This window comes from Equus caballus, chromosome 9, assembly GCF_041296265.1.
Source record: "Equus caballus isolate H_3958 breed thoroughbred chromosome 9, TB-T2T, whole genome shotgun sequence".
Classification (NCBI taxonomy): domain Eukaryota; kingdom Metazoa; phylum Chordata; class Mammalia; order Perissodactyla; family Equidae; genus Equus; species Equus caballus.
The window spans coordinates 32,482,409-32,494,111 of NC_091692.1; the positions used below are offsets into that span (position 1 = coordinate 32,482,409).

Here is an 11,703-nt window from a genome sequence, read left to right on the forward strand (position 1 = left end):
TTTTTAAATGTCTACTCTCAGGGCCAGCACAGTGTTTGGGTTTGTGCACTCCACTTTGGCTGCCCGGGGTTTGTGGGTTCGGATCGCGGGTGCGGACATTCACACTGCTCATTGGGCCATGCTGTGGCTGCATCTCACATACAAAAATAGAGGAAGACTGGCACAGATGTTAGCTCTACGACAATCTTCCTCAAGCAAAACAAGGAGGATTGGCAATAGACGTTAGCAAACCTTCCTAACCAAAAAAAGGTCTACTCTGTTCCAGCTATTTGCTTAATAAAAAGCACACAGCCACTGTTATAGTGAATAATAAAACACTAGTTTAGAATAGGCAAATAACCAGCAATTGTGCAACCAATTCCTGCCTCTTACATCTATGACAATTACTGCTATACTCTCAGAGGACGCTTTCCCACTGAACTGAAATATGATCTCAGAATTGTTTTTGACATGGCTCTCTTGGCAACCAGTCACTACCATTTGTTTGGAGTTGGCATACCAGATGAGATCTCCTATGACCCTCACTAGAGCCATGCCCATTTGGAAACCAAGGTTGGCTCTACTACCACTAGTTAATACTGTTTTGAATTTCAATGCAATATACCATATTGGGGCAAGTGAGTGAACAGGAGATACAAAATAGAGACTGCTCATTCTCATAATTGAAGAATTTTCACCATTTTAGAATGTTATCTTAAAGGGAGAATTATAAGAGGAGGGGAAGATTATGAGGTGCGTGTAGTGGCATAGTTTGTGGTGAATGGTTGAGGAGGTTCTGACCATGGATTTTATTTGCTCTGTGCAGAAGGGGCTTAGTGCAACTGTGAATATGAAAGCATAGAGCAGTGTGAAATTAGATTTGGATTAAGAACGTCTGAAATAGTAATGGAGTAGAATAGAAGAGATTCAGACAGTACCAAACCAAAATTGTTTTACAGTTTTGGAGACATAAATGAAATTTATAAGTCAGGTGTTCACAGTTTAAATAGGACATTAAAAATAAATAAAAATAAATTTATCACTCAGCTGTTCATCGCTTAGGTGGTATGAAGAAAGGACTCTCTTATCTATCTACCACCTCTCTCTCTCTCTCTGTCATCTATTTATCTATCTATCTACATCTCTGTTTATCTATCTTCCTATTGCTACTATAATGACACAGAGAGCATGACGTCAGAGACACAGAAAAAGTCTCTAAACATTTTTGTCAAATTCCTTGAATTTCACCAAAGGAATTCTTTAGTTCATTATCCCCTGTTTATAGCAATACGATGGTATATTTTGTACACTAGAGTTCGTGTTTTAACCATCTTTTTATACTTCCTGACTGGCCTATGCTTTTTAAAGCAAGGGCTCTCAATTAGTTGTATTTTTTATCCCAAACTCTGTGGCTGGAAGACTAGGAGTATTAAGAATTTGTGGACTGAATAAAAAGGTTAACCATTTATGTCACAGTTAGGAATTAAAACCACAGTTTATTATTGTATTTCCTTAAGTGTGGGATGCTTGCCACAGGATGTAATTTTATGTTTTATGTTTGTTATTTTGTGTGGTTTGTAGACATGATACTCAATAACATTGTCTCACACAGTGAAAAATGTATTCCCTCTTCCTTTTTAGTTAATTTTCCATCTTTTGGTTATGATATGGAGAAAAGTCTCTGGGGGTTGCATGCCTCTAACACCCAGTACTTCCTTGTTAATCAAACTTTTAAGGAAAAAGAGAACAGTTCTTAGGGCCAGAGATTTCAAAAATACAAAAAGTATTTATATTTTATCCTCAGTGTGACATATACACCAAAACCACAAATTTTTCATTTATGCCTACCATTGGGATTTAATTGCTAATAGTTGCCATGCTGTAAATGTCCAAATGTTATTTTCATGAAAGATTTCTTTCTAAATGTGTCTTCAAACATGCCAGTGTTTGATGTCCATGAATTCCTGGTGGATATGAAGCTGCCTCTTTCCCTATGTGGAAGTCCGTCCCAGGGCCATGAATGCTTCGATGGATTTCTGTCTTGCTCTTGATTCTCTGCCTTCATTGATTTTATGTTTTTATTCTTCTGTTTCTTCTTGTTCTTTTTTCGAATTTTAGTCTCTTCTCTTTCCCTTTTCCTCTAAATGATCACAAGATAGAGTTTAAATGATTACTTTCATTATTATCCATAATTATACAGCTCCATATTCTGTACCCTACTTTTGAAAGTTTGATGACTACTACAGTTTTAGTTCTCTAAAATATTATGTAATGTAGCTTAGATTATTTTCATCTTGTAAAGTATTAACAGAAAGAAAAGTTTGTCCTCCTGCAAAAGCAATAAATGGAGAGTATTACATATTTGTTCAAAAAGAAAAAAAGGGACGATTCATTTTCCCCACTTGCTTAATTTTCTGTGCCATTTCAGTTACTGAGGCAGGGATTCTTAAAGATAGAGGCTTATAGCTCTGCAAAATGCATACAATTTTAATTGTAGCAGAATTTTAAAAGATAAAAGTACGATGTCATTAAAATCTTTCAGGAAGCATTTACAGCTCTGAGATAAGCTTCCAGTAAACAGTATTCTGTGGAAGTTTTCTTCCAGGTTAAGAGACGAACTTTTATTTCTGGCGTTTTAGTGACTTTAACCATAAGGTTGTATACTACAACGTGTCTGATCTGACTAATCATATTGGTAAGGTAGTATGTTCTCAGTTTTTAAATTTCTCTGATAGTCATGTCAATTTACTTCTCTCAAATTGAAACAGTCATCCTGAGGCAGAAGAAATTTTATTTTGTGAGAGTACACAAGGGCATTTTGCTTTTTTGAAGGACATGTTTCATATTTTCCCTCTAAAAGCTACCAAGTGATCTAAACATTTCTTCTAAAAATTCAGAAAAGTCTCAGAGAGCTTTTCCACAAGGACGCTTTATCACAAAGCACCATTCCTCAGTGTTTGTGGGAAAGGCTTTTGTTTGCTTCCCAGAATCATACATTGTTATGTTATCTGCCTTTCACTCTAAAACAGGCGAGCATATACAGCCCTGAAAAAATTCCATACAGGATCTTCTACCCTCATATCTCTTTGAACGATCCAGTTGAATAAAAGTAATTATTATCCATCCTTCTAAAGCAGACTTTAAGTCAAACCGTTGTTATGAAATTAGATATGGATTGACATTGTAGTCTTTGTGGCATAAAATAGTTCATTTCAGGGTTTGCAGATCTTTTCTTTCAACTCTTGGAACATCAAAATAGTAACAAAAGTATCACTGTTAAATATAGCTAGACTTTGTTTACTCATTATTCCACATGTGTTTTTGGTTTGCAGTAATAAAAAAGGTTAGAAGCTAAATTTAAACACAGTTAAATGTTATATTATCAAAGCCAGGAGACTTTTTACGAAGACAATCTTCATCCTTGCTCTGGGCAGTGCTCCCTAATGCTGTACTGATTTGGAGCAGTGTTATGGTCAAAGGTACCTGGAGCCTTGAAGTTTGCTCCTGCACTTAACAGAAAGGAGGCTGGTGTGCAATTTCATTGTCACTCTCAGGAGCAGTGCTGATCAGATGCCATCTCAGATTATATAAGTCTTTATAGTCATAACCATGCTACTTTTATGTTAGATTGCTATTTTTAAGTATGGAACAAATGTTACTGAGTATGAGGTTTGGGAGGAAATTTGACAAGTGAAATGACATATCAAAGTATTAATGCAAGCTGCTTTATAGTCCTACTAGTGATTAATTATAACCAAGAAAGAGGAGAAACAATGTCTACAATTTAAAAAGTTAGAAGAAAAATAGAGCTGACATTCTCCTGAGTAATGCAGATGAATCAATAAGAAGTCTTTTAAGAACTTATTGATCTTAGACTTCCCTCTAATGAGGTTGGAGCTCATTACTGCGTCTGTTTCAAACATAGACCATATAGTTGCAAACATGAGACATATATGATTAATAAATTAGTATGGTACTTGTACTAAGTACCTTTAGAAGGCTCTCAATATTTTTTGGAGCTATGTGGTGAGCCACAGTAAAAGCAATAAGTAGCAATAAGGGATAAGAATGGTTACTGTTTAGCTGAATTGGTTAAGAGACAAAAAACAGATCAATATCAAAGGACTGAAATTAAAAAAACCAAGATTATACTATCTAGGAAAGTTCAATGCTCTAATTTCTAAAATCTCAAACTACCGTTTATTTTCTGGATTCTTATAATTCATGGATATTAATTTCATCTTATTTAACTTTCGATTTACATTAACCATTATTTCTCATATGCTGTATAATTTAATTTTAACAGGTCAAAATGCAACATATCTTTATTACCTATTCTAAGAAATTAATTTAAGGATACCTCCAAAGATATATTCAAAATTACATTACATTAAAAATAAGCAGATGGGAAGAACAGGATAATGGTAGCATTTTAGCAGGGAAATTGCTTTTAAAACTGAGAGAGAATTTAGTGTGAAATTATGGTTGCTAATAATTGTGTTAGTTTGCCAGGGCTGCGGTAACAAAGTACCACAAACAGGGTGGCTTAAGACAAGCGAAATTTATTGTCTCAGAGTTCTGGAGGCTGGAAGTCCCAAATCAAGGTGTCAGCAGAACCACGATCCCTCTGCAATCGGTAGGGGAGAGTCCTCGGCCTCCCCGTTTCTGGTGGTTTGCCAGCAACCCTCACTACTCCTTGGCTTGCACCCGCAGCACACGATCTCTGCTTTTGTCGTTGCGCGGTCTCACTGTGAGTCTGTGGTCACATTGGCTGAGAGCCCACCCTATTGACCTTGTCTTAACTTGATTACATCTGCAAAGACCGTAATCGTAAGACCAAAAACTGTAAGACCACATTTATAGGTACTTAAGGGGCTTAGGGCTTCAACATATCTTTTCTGAGGACATAGTTCAACACATAACAATAATTAAAATGTACTATTAATGTAATAAAATATTTTTTTACTTATTTTGTTGGAAATACAGGTTAGGGCACACAGCAACAAAGAGAAACAAAATACTCTGGCAAAATATTCCATGTTATGACTTTAAATGGGAAGGAAGCTTTTCAAAATAAATTTTTGACACATCTTCAAATCAAAACTAGTGTTCAATTTATACATATAATGTGGACAGTATCAAAGGCCCATGGAGTCCTTCTGAGAATACAAAACAAGAAAACACAAAACAGTATCTAATTTACTTTTTGAGGCCAGTAACATTTTGACATTAAACAAAAGACAGTAAAAAAAGGGAACTTTATAAGATAATATCTCATATAAATTTAGATAAAGAATTCTAAAGAAGGCATTGAAAATCCAAGTTGAGCAATGTATATATAAAAAAATGACCAAAATTGATTCATTCTGGTGATATAATTGATCCAAGATTTTTAAAGCATTGATGTAATAAATGTCATGAAGAGACAAAAGAAAAAAATGATCACTTTAGTACTTGTAGAAAAATCATTCCACATAAAATGGAACATCTCTCTTGAATTTAAGAAAAGCTCTTAGCATTTATTAAGTTAGAAAAAATAGAACACCCTAACTTAATAAAGAGTATCTAAAAAAATCTACTGTAAACAATTAATTAAATATTGAAAGCATACCATTTAAAAGCATGAATAAGACAAGAATGTCAGCTATCATTTATATTCAAATTTGTATTGAAAATGACAACCAAGACAATAAAATAAGAAATAGAAAGGACTGAAAAGGATAAAATAAAACTGTCATAATTAGTTTTTGCAAATTCTCTATCTGGTAAACTAAGAGGAATATAAGAAAAATTAAATTACAATACCAAATGAAAAGAAAAGATTAACAAAAATTGTGCAGTATCTTCTGAAGAAAATTGTAAAATTATGTGGATGGTTATTAAAGAACACCTGCAGAAATAGAGACAGCTGTCTTATTCATGGAGAGTAAGATTCAATAATACGCATGTGATAGTACTTCCTCAAAATGATATATTTATTGTAATTCCAATTAAGATCTTAATAGTGCTTTGTTGTGGCATCAACAAGCTGATTATAAAATTCGCTTGGTAGAGAGGATGGCTAAGAAGAACCTAGTTAGGTGATTTCATGTTCCAGCTGGCAACACTTACTGTAAAACTTTTAGTAATTAAGACGGTGTGATATTGATTCAAGACTAGTTAAATAGACTGATAGAATAGAGAGACACACACAAAAGATGTGCTCGTATATTGAAACATGACATTTGAAAGAATAGCAAGGCAAATTAAAGAGAAATGAGAATATATTCAATAATTGGTGCAGCAACAATTGGCTATCCTTGGATAAAAATGAGTATGGCTTCCTTTCTCACATCATATATGAAAATCAGTTCCAAATACATGAGAAACTTAAATCTGGCAGGCAAAATTTTAAAACTTTACAAAACATAAAGGAGAATATGTTTATGACATTGGGAAAGGAAAGAATTTTTTAAGTAAGATAAAAAATGGTATAAAAAATTTATAAAACTGACCTTAAAATTAGGAAAATATTTTCATCAAACTCTAACATAATGAGAGTGATTACACAAAAAACAAACTGCAATCTTGGAGAAATACATTTGAATGTAGATAACAAAGTATTAACATCCAGAATATGTAGAGAACTAAAGTAAGCAAGAAAAAAATAACCCAACAGAAAAATGGATAAAATGTATAAATAGGCATTTTACATAAGAAAAAAATGAATTCCCAATCAATATATAGAAGATCCTCAAATACATAATCAGGAGAATACAAAATCACAGTGAATCACCACTTCACACCCATCAGATTCACACAAATTTCAAAAAGTAAACATATTTTCAGTGTAGCTCTAGGAAAATAATGGTCACTTGATTCTAAATCTCTCAACACAGCCTCCTGCAAAACTATAAGACCAGCAAAGAAGACAACAAAGAGGACACATCAAATAACACATGACTCACACATTCCGAATTAGGAGGAGACAGAGATTGGCATGAGCTTCAAATTACTATAAATTTGAAAATAATCCACAAGTTCCAAGAGAGCTGCCATTGGAGATCCATGTCTGCTGCAAGTCTGAGAGTGTGGAGAGAAGGACAGGGTAAATAAAAAGTCTCTGTGGACAAAAGATAGGGAAACATGGCCTAGATGAAGCACAGGAAAAAAAAAATCTCTCTAAGAAAGAAAAAGCTCAACACTAAGTACTAAATTGCCCAATGTAGTTCTAGAACCTAGGAGTCTACAGCACCAGTTACAGGGCTGAAAGTACCCAGAGATAGCATTGTTTCTGGGAAAGAAGGAGATAAGTGGACAAGGAGTAGTGCTCCTGCAGATTTGATAGTGAGGTGGAAGCAGAATGAAGTGAAATTGAGAAAGCTGTAGAAATGAAAGAGAAATAAAACACGCCCCTTCGTACTCCTCTCCCATCACATCCACATTGCAATCAAAGAGGCTATGCTTCACTGCAGTGACAGAAGAGTATGCTACTGAACTAGAAATCCATTTTGTGAAATGCTTAGGAATACCAAAAAAAAAAGAGAGAGAAGACCAATTTCAAATAAAGCTATGTACCAAGAAAAGAGAAATGCTAATCTAAAAATTTCAGAGAAAACTTCTCCCAGGGAAAAAAAAATTGAAATAGAAGGAAACTATAATACAACACAGGAATCTGAATTAAACAAGCACTCAAACACTCAAACAAGTGCTTGGAGATATAAAAAGCCCAGCTATCATCAGAAATCAAGAAAAGAAATGGAGGAGGAGGAGTGGCAGGAGGAAGGAGAAGGGTAGCAGCAATGAAAGTTGGCTAAACTAAAAAAAACACTTTGAAGAACAAATTACAACGTGCTAAGGGATAAGAGATTTACATTTCTGCGAAATAGATCATAGAGACTATCTACATGCTTATTGTGAGAGTAGGAAGTGTACATCCACTTTGGATAGCAGTTTGGCACTCTCAAAATTGAAAACATGCATATAGATATGTATCATAGAGAACTTCTATGTGCCTATTCTGAGAGTATGAATTGTACATATATTTTGGACAGCCGCTTGGCTTTGTCTGTTAAAATTAAAGATATCATGCTCTGCACTTAGCATTTGTAGCTCTAGTAACAGCATGTTCCAGAGCAGGGTTCTGCAAACCACAGCCCATTGGCCAAATATGACCAAGTGCCTGATTTTGTAAATAAAGCTTTATTGGAACACAGCTGTGTCCATTTTTTAATGTGCTGTCTATGGCTCCTTTCATGCAAAATGGAAGAGTTGAGTAATTGCAACATGTGGCCCACAATGCTGAAAATTTTACTTTCTGGTCCTTTACAGTAAAAATGTGCTGATGCCTAGTCTAGAAAGACCCTTATATATATGAATAAAAATGTGTGAGAATGTTCATAGTATAAAAGTTGAAAACATTGCAAATATTCATCACCAGCAGAAAAGAAAACTAAATTGGGAGAGTATCCAATAACTGACTGCTATGCAGCAGAGAAAGTGAAGGAGGTACAGCTGTATGCAGCAACACGATTGAATCTCCAGACAGCCTGTGGAGTGAAATAAAAAGAATGTGAACACTGTTTCCCTCTGTGTTAAGGTTAAAACATGCAAAGCTCAGTTGTATGTGGTCTATGGAATCATACACATGAAATGAAATGATAAAGTAAAGTAAGGGACAGGTAAAGTTGTTGTCTTGTTTATCCTTAGAGTCAGGCATAAAAACACAATCAAAGCAAGGAGACTCCGCAAGGAGTCTCAAGGTTATTCATATTTTCTTTAAGTGGCTAATGCATCCAAAGCTGTTTGGTTTAAATCATCATTCGCATTTTGAACTTCATTGCCGGTTTTAAAAATTGCTTCAAATCCCAGATCAAGTGATCATCGTCTTTTTAGCAAGAGAAAATTTATCTAACACATTACATTATTTCCACAAATCAGTTTTTCACTCTGTTTATAAAGCATACCCATCATATACACTGACATGGAAACTTTTGAATGCTTTCTAATTCATTTGTTTATTTTCTACATGCTTCTGAAAGAATTAGTTATATATATATATATATACAAACACAGACACCCATATACATACACATGCTCACATGTATAGTTATATTGCATATACTTATGGGGTAATTATAAAGGCTAGCACAGTGGATATTATATGACTTTGGTTTTAAATACTCCTGTTAGGTTACTGCTCTGCTCCCTAGCCAGCTGGGCGACCCCTGAATTCTTCCATTATCTCAGTGCTTTTACCTGTGAAATGGGAATAATAATAATACCTGCCTTTCTTTTCTGTGTGTATCAAATAAAATAATGCTTAGTAGTACTTTGTATAAATAATACTGTCAATGTCACTTTCAAACTCTAATGTGTCTGTTTCAGGTTGTATGGCACTCCAGGCAACATTGACTTCTGGCCCGCTCTCATGGTCGAAGACCTGATCCCTGGTACAAGAGTGGGACCAACACTTATGTGCCTGTTTGTTACCCAGTTTCAGCGGCTAAGAGATGGAGATAGGTGAAGCATTATTTTATACTTATCAAAGATGACAAAATTGTTTCTTTGCCCCCCAAAATATGTGCATAATATTATAGTGTGATTTCATACTATCTCTAATTTAAAATATATTGAAGACAAGAAATAACAAATAGCATCTGGCCACAGAATTTTTCTGACCACTGATAATACCAGAGAGCATTCATTTTTGTAAGTTCTTGTAGCTCTCTGCAAGAAGAAAAGAAATAGCCTGTCTAGGGAGGTGATAGAAATCAGTGGTTAAGAAGATGCACCAGACTCACTCCTGTGTACGTGAATGTGTGCACCACTACCTACAGCCGTTTAACTTCGGGAAGCATATCCCTGTAAACCTAAACCTCTTTCCTCATCTGTAAAGTCTGTATAACGATAGTAGACAAATTTCGCAGATTGTGGTAGCTGTCAATGATGTCAGGAAAGCAGGAGTTGACAGCAGGCCTGAGACTCCCTCCCTCTTGCCTCACTGAAGACCTCTTGACTCGAGACCAGACCTCCTTGCAAAACTATGTGATGAGGGCATTTATTACTAGAAAGATAACTGGAAATTCTTCCAAAAACATCTCTTGGTTTGTCCAAAGTGTTTATTGTAAATAAACTTGAATTTATGAAATTATGGGAAACAGGTGTCAGGAGAATGTAAGTTAGTTATGTAATCTCTCTACTGTTGAAAGACTAACCAAGTATAAAAACTAAGAAAACTCAAAACCAAGCTGCTCCCTCTGAGTTGGCATGGAACATACTGTTAGCTCTTTTCTATCACTTGCACCAAATGTGTTCCAGGGTGTCATATGTTCTGAATTATTGGTAAAGTACAGTCTTCAGTAAGAGCTAGGATTCTTGTGAACCTGTTTGACAGTTCAACCTTCTGTGTTACTGTAGAGATGATAGATATAAAGGGCTTAAAACACTGCCTGGACCTTAGCTTTTAGTTAAAGTTATACTAAAAATCATCCTTAACTTAAAATTTTTCTTCCAAATCTCTTTCACTTATGAATTGTATTATAAAGAAAGTAGTAAAAGATTTCATTCTTTTTATTGTATGTTGGCAAACATTAATAGTATAATATTTCATTAAATTAATTTTTGTAAATTATTTTTGGCACTCTGGATTTAGCACAACAAATAATTGGGGTAATATGCTCAATTGGTAATAATTTAACAATATATGTAGTCAAATTTGAGCTCTGGGTTTTGAGGAAGCTGTCTTCCCCATGTGTATTAGTTTTCTAGGGCTGCCATGACAAAATACCTCAGAGTGGGTGGCTTAACTGACATACGTTTATTAGCTCACGGTCCTGGAGGCTGGAAGTCCAGGATCAAGGTGTTGGGAGGGTTGATTCCTACTGAGGCCTCTCTCCTTGCCTTGTAGATGGCGGTCTTCTGCCCATGTCTTCACATGGTCTTCCCTCTGTACCTGTGTCCACATTTCCTTTTCTTATAAAGACAGTAGTCATATTGGATTAGGATCCACTACTGGCTTTGTTTTCAATTACTGACCTCTTTAAAGGCCCTATCTCCAAATATAGTCACATTCTGAGGTCCTAGGGGTTAGGATTTCAACATACGAATTTGGGGAGGACAGAACTCAGCCCATGATACCCTGTGAGTGGCAACAAGTCTCTTGCTTCCTCTCTTAATGTGCTCTTGTATGTCTAGCATGAGAAGAGTGCTTGGCATATAGTACTTAAATATTTCTTGAAGAAACGAACACAAGGGCTCATTTTAATATTTTTTAAACTGTATCCTTTCATTTAAAATTGAATGTGTTTAATTAGCCAATAGATGTAATCAACTAATGTATATTAATAATTAAAATTTTTCTTTTAGACAAACTTGTCAATATTAAATTTCTCAGGCAATTTCTAAGGCCAGTCCTTGGAGTTTTAGATTTAAAGATCTGCTTTTCTTTTTTTTTCAACTTTACAGAACTTTCCTTTGAATCATTTTGTAAAACTTGAATAGAAAGTGATAGTTCAAAAACATGAGATTTAAGAACTTTATCAATATTGGAGGCAATTCAAAGCATCCTTAGTTGGAGAAAGCATAATCCTTTCCATATGCTTCTCTTTAGCTGAACTCTTCTTTGCTCACTATGATTCCTTGGCGTGGGGCTCAGTGTTCAGGCCGCAGACCCATCACACTGTGCCTTTCTTTGTTGACTACCAGGTTCTGGTATGAAAACCCTGGAGTGTTTACCCCCGCACA

The 11,703-nt window shown here is 35.1% G+C and overlaps 1 protein-coding gene across 1 annotated transcript in view; it reads left to right on the forward strand.

Annotated features, from left to right (window-relative positions):
- The window catches only part of PXDNL (peroxidasin like), a 69,811-nt gene extending 58,481 nt beyond the window's left edge, over nt 1-11,330 (forward strand). The window contains 1 exon segment of the mRNA XM_023648330.2: nt 9,346-11,330. The gene's annotated coding sequence lies outside the window, so the exon portion shown is untranslated.
- Nucleotides 11,331-11,703: the final 373 nt, after the last annotated feature.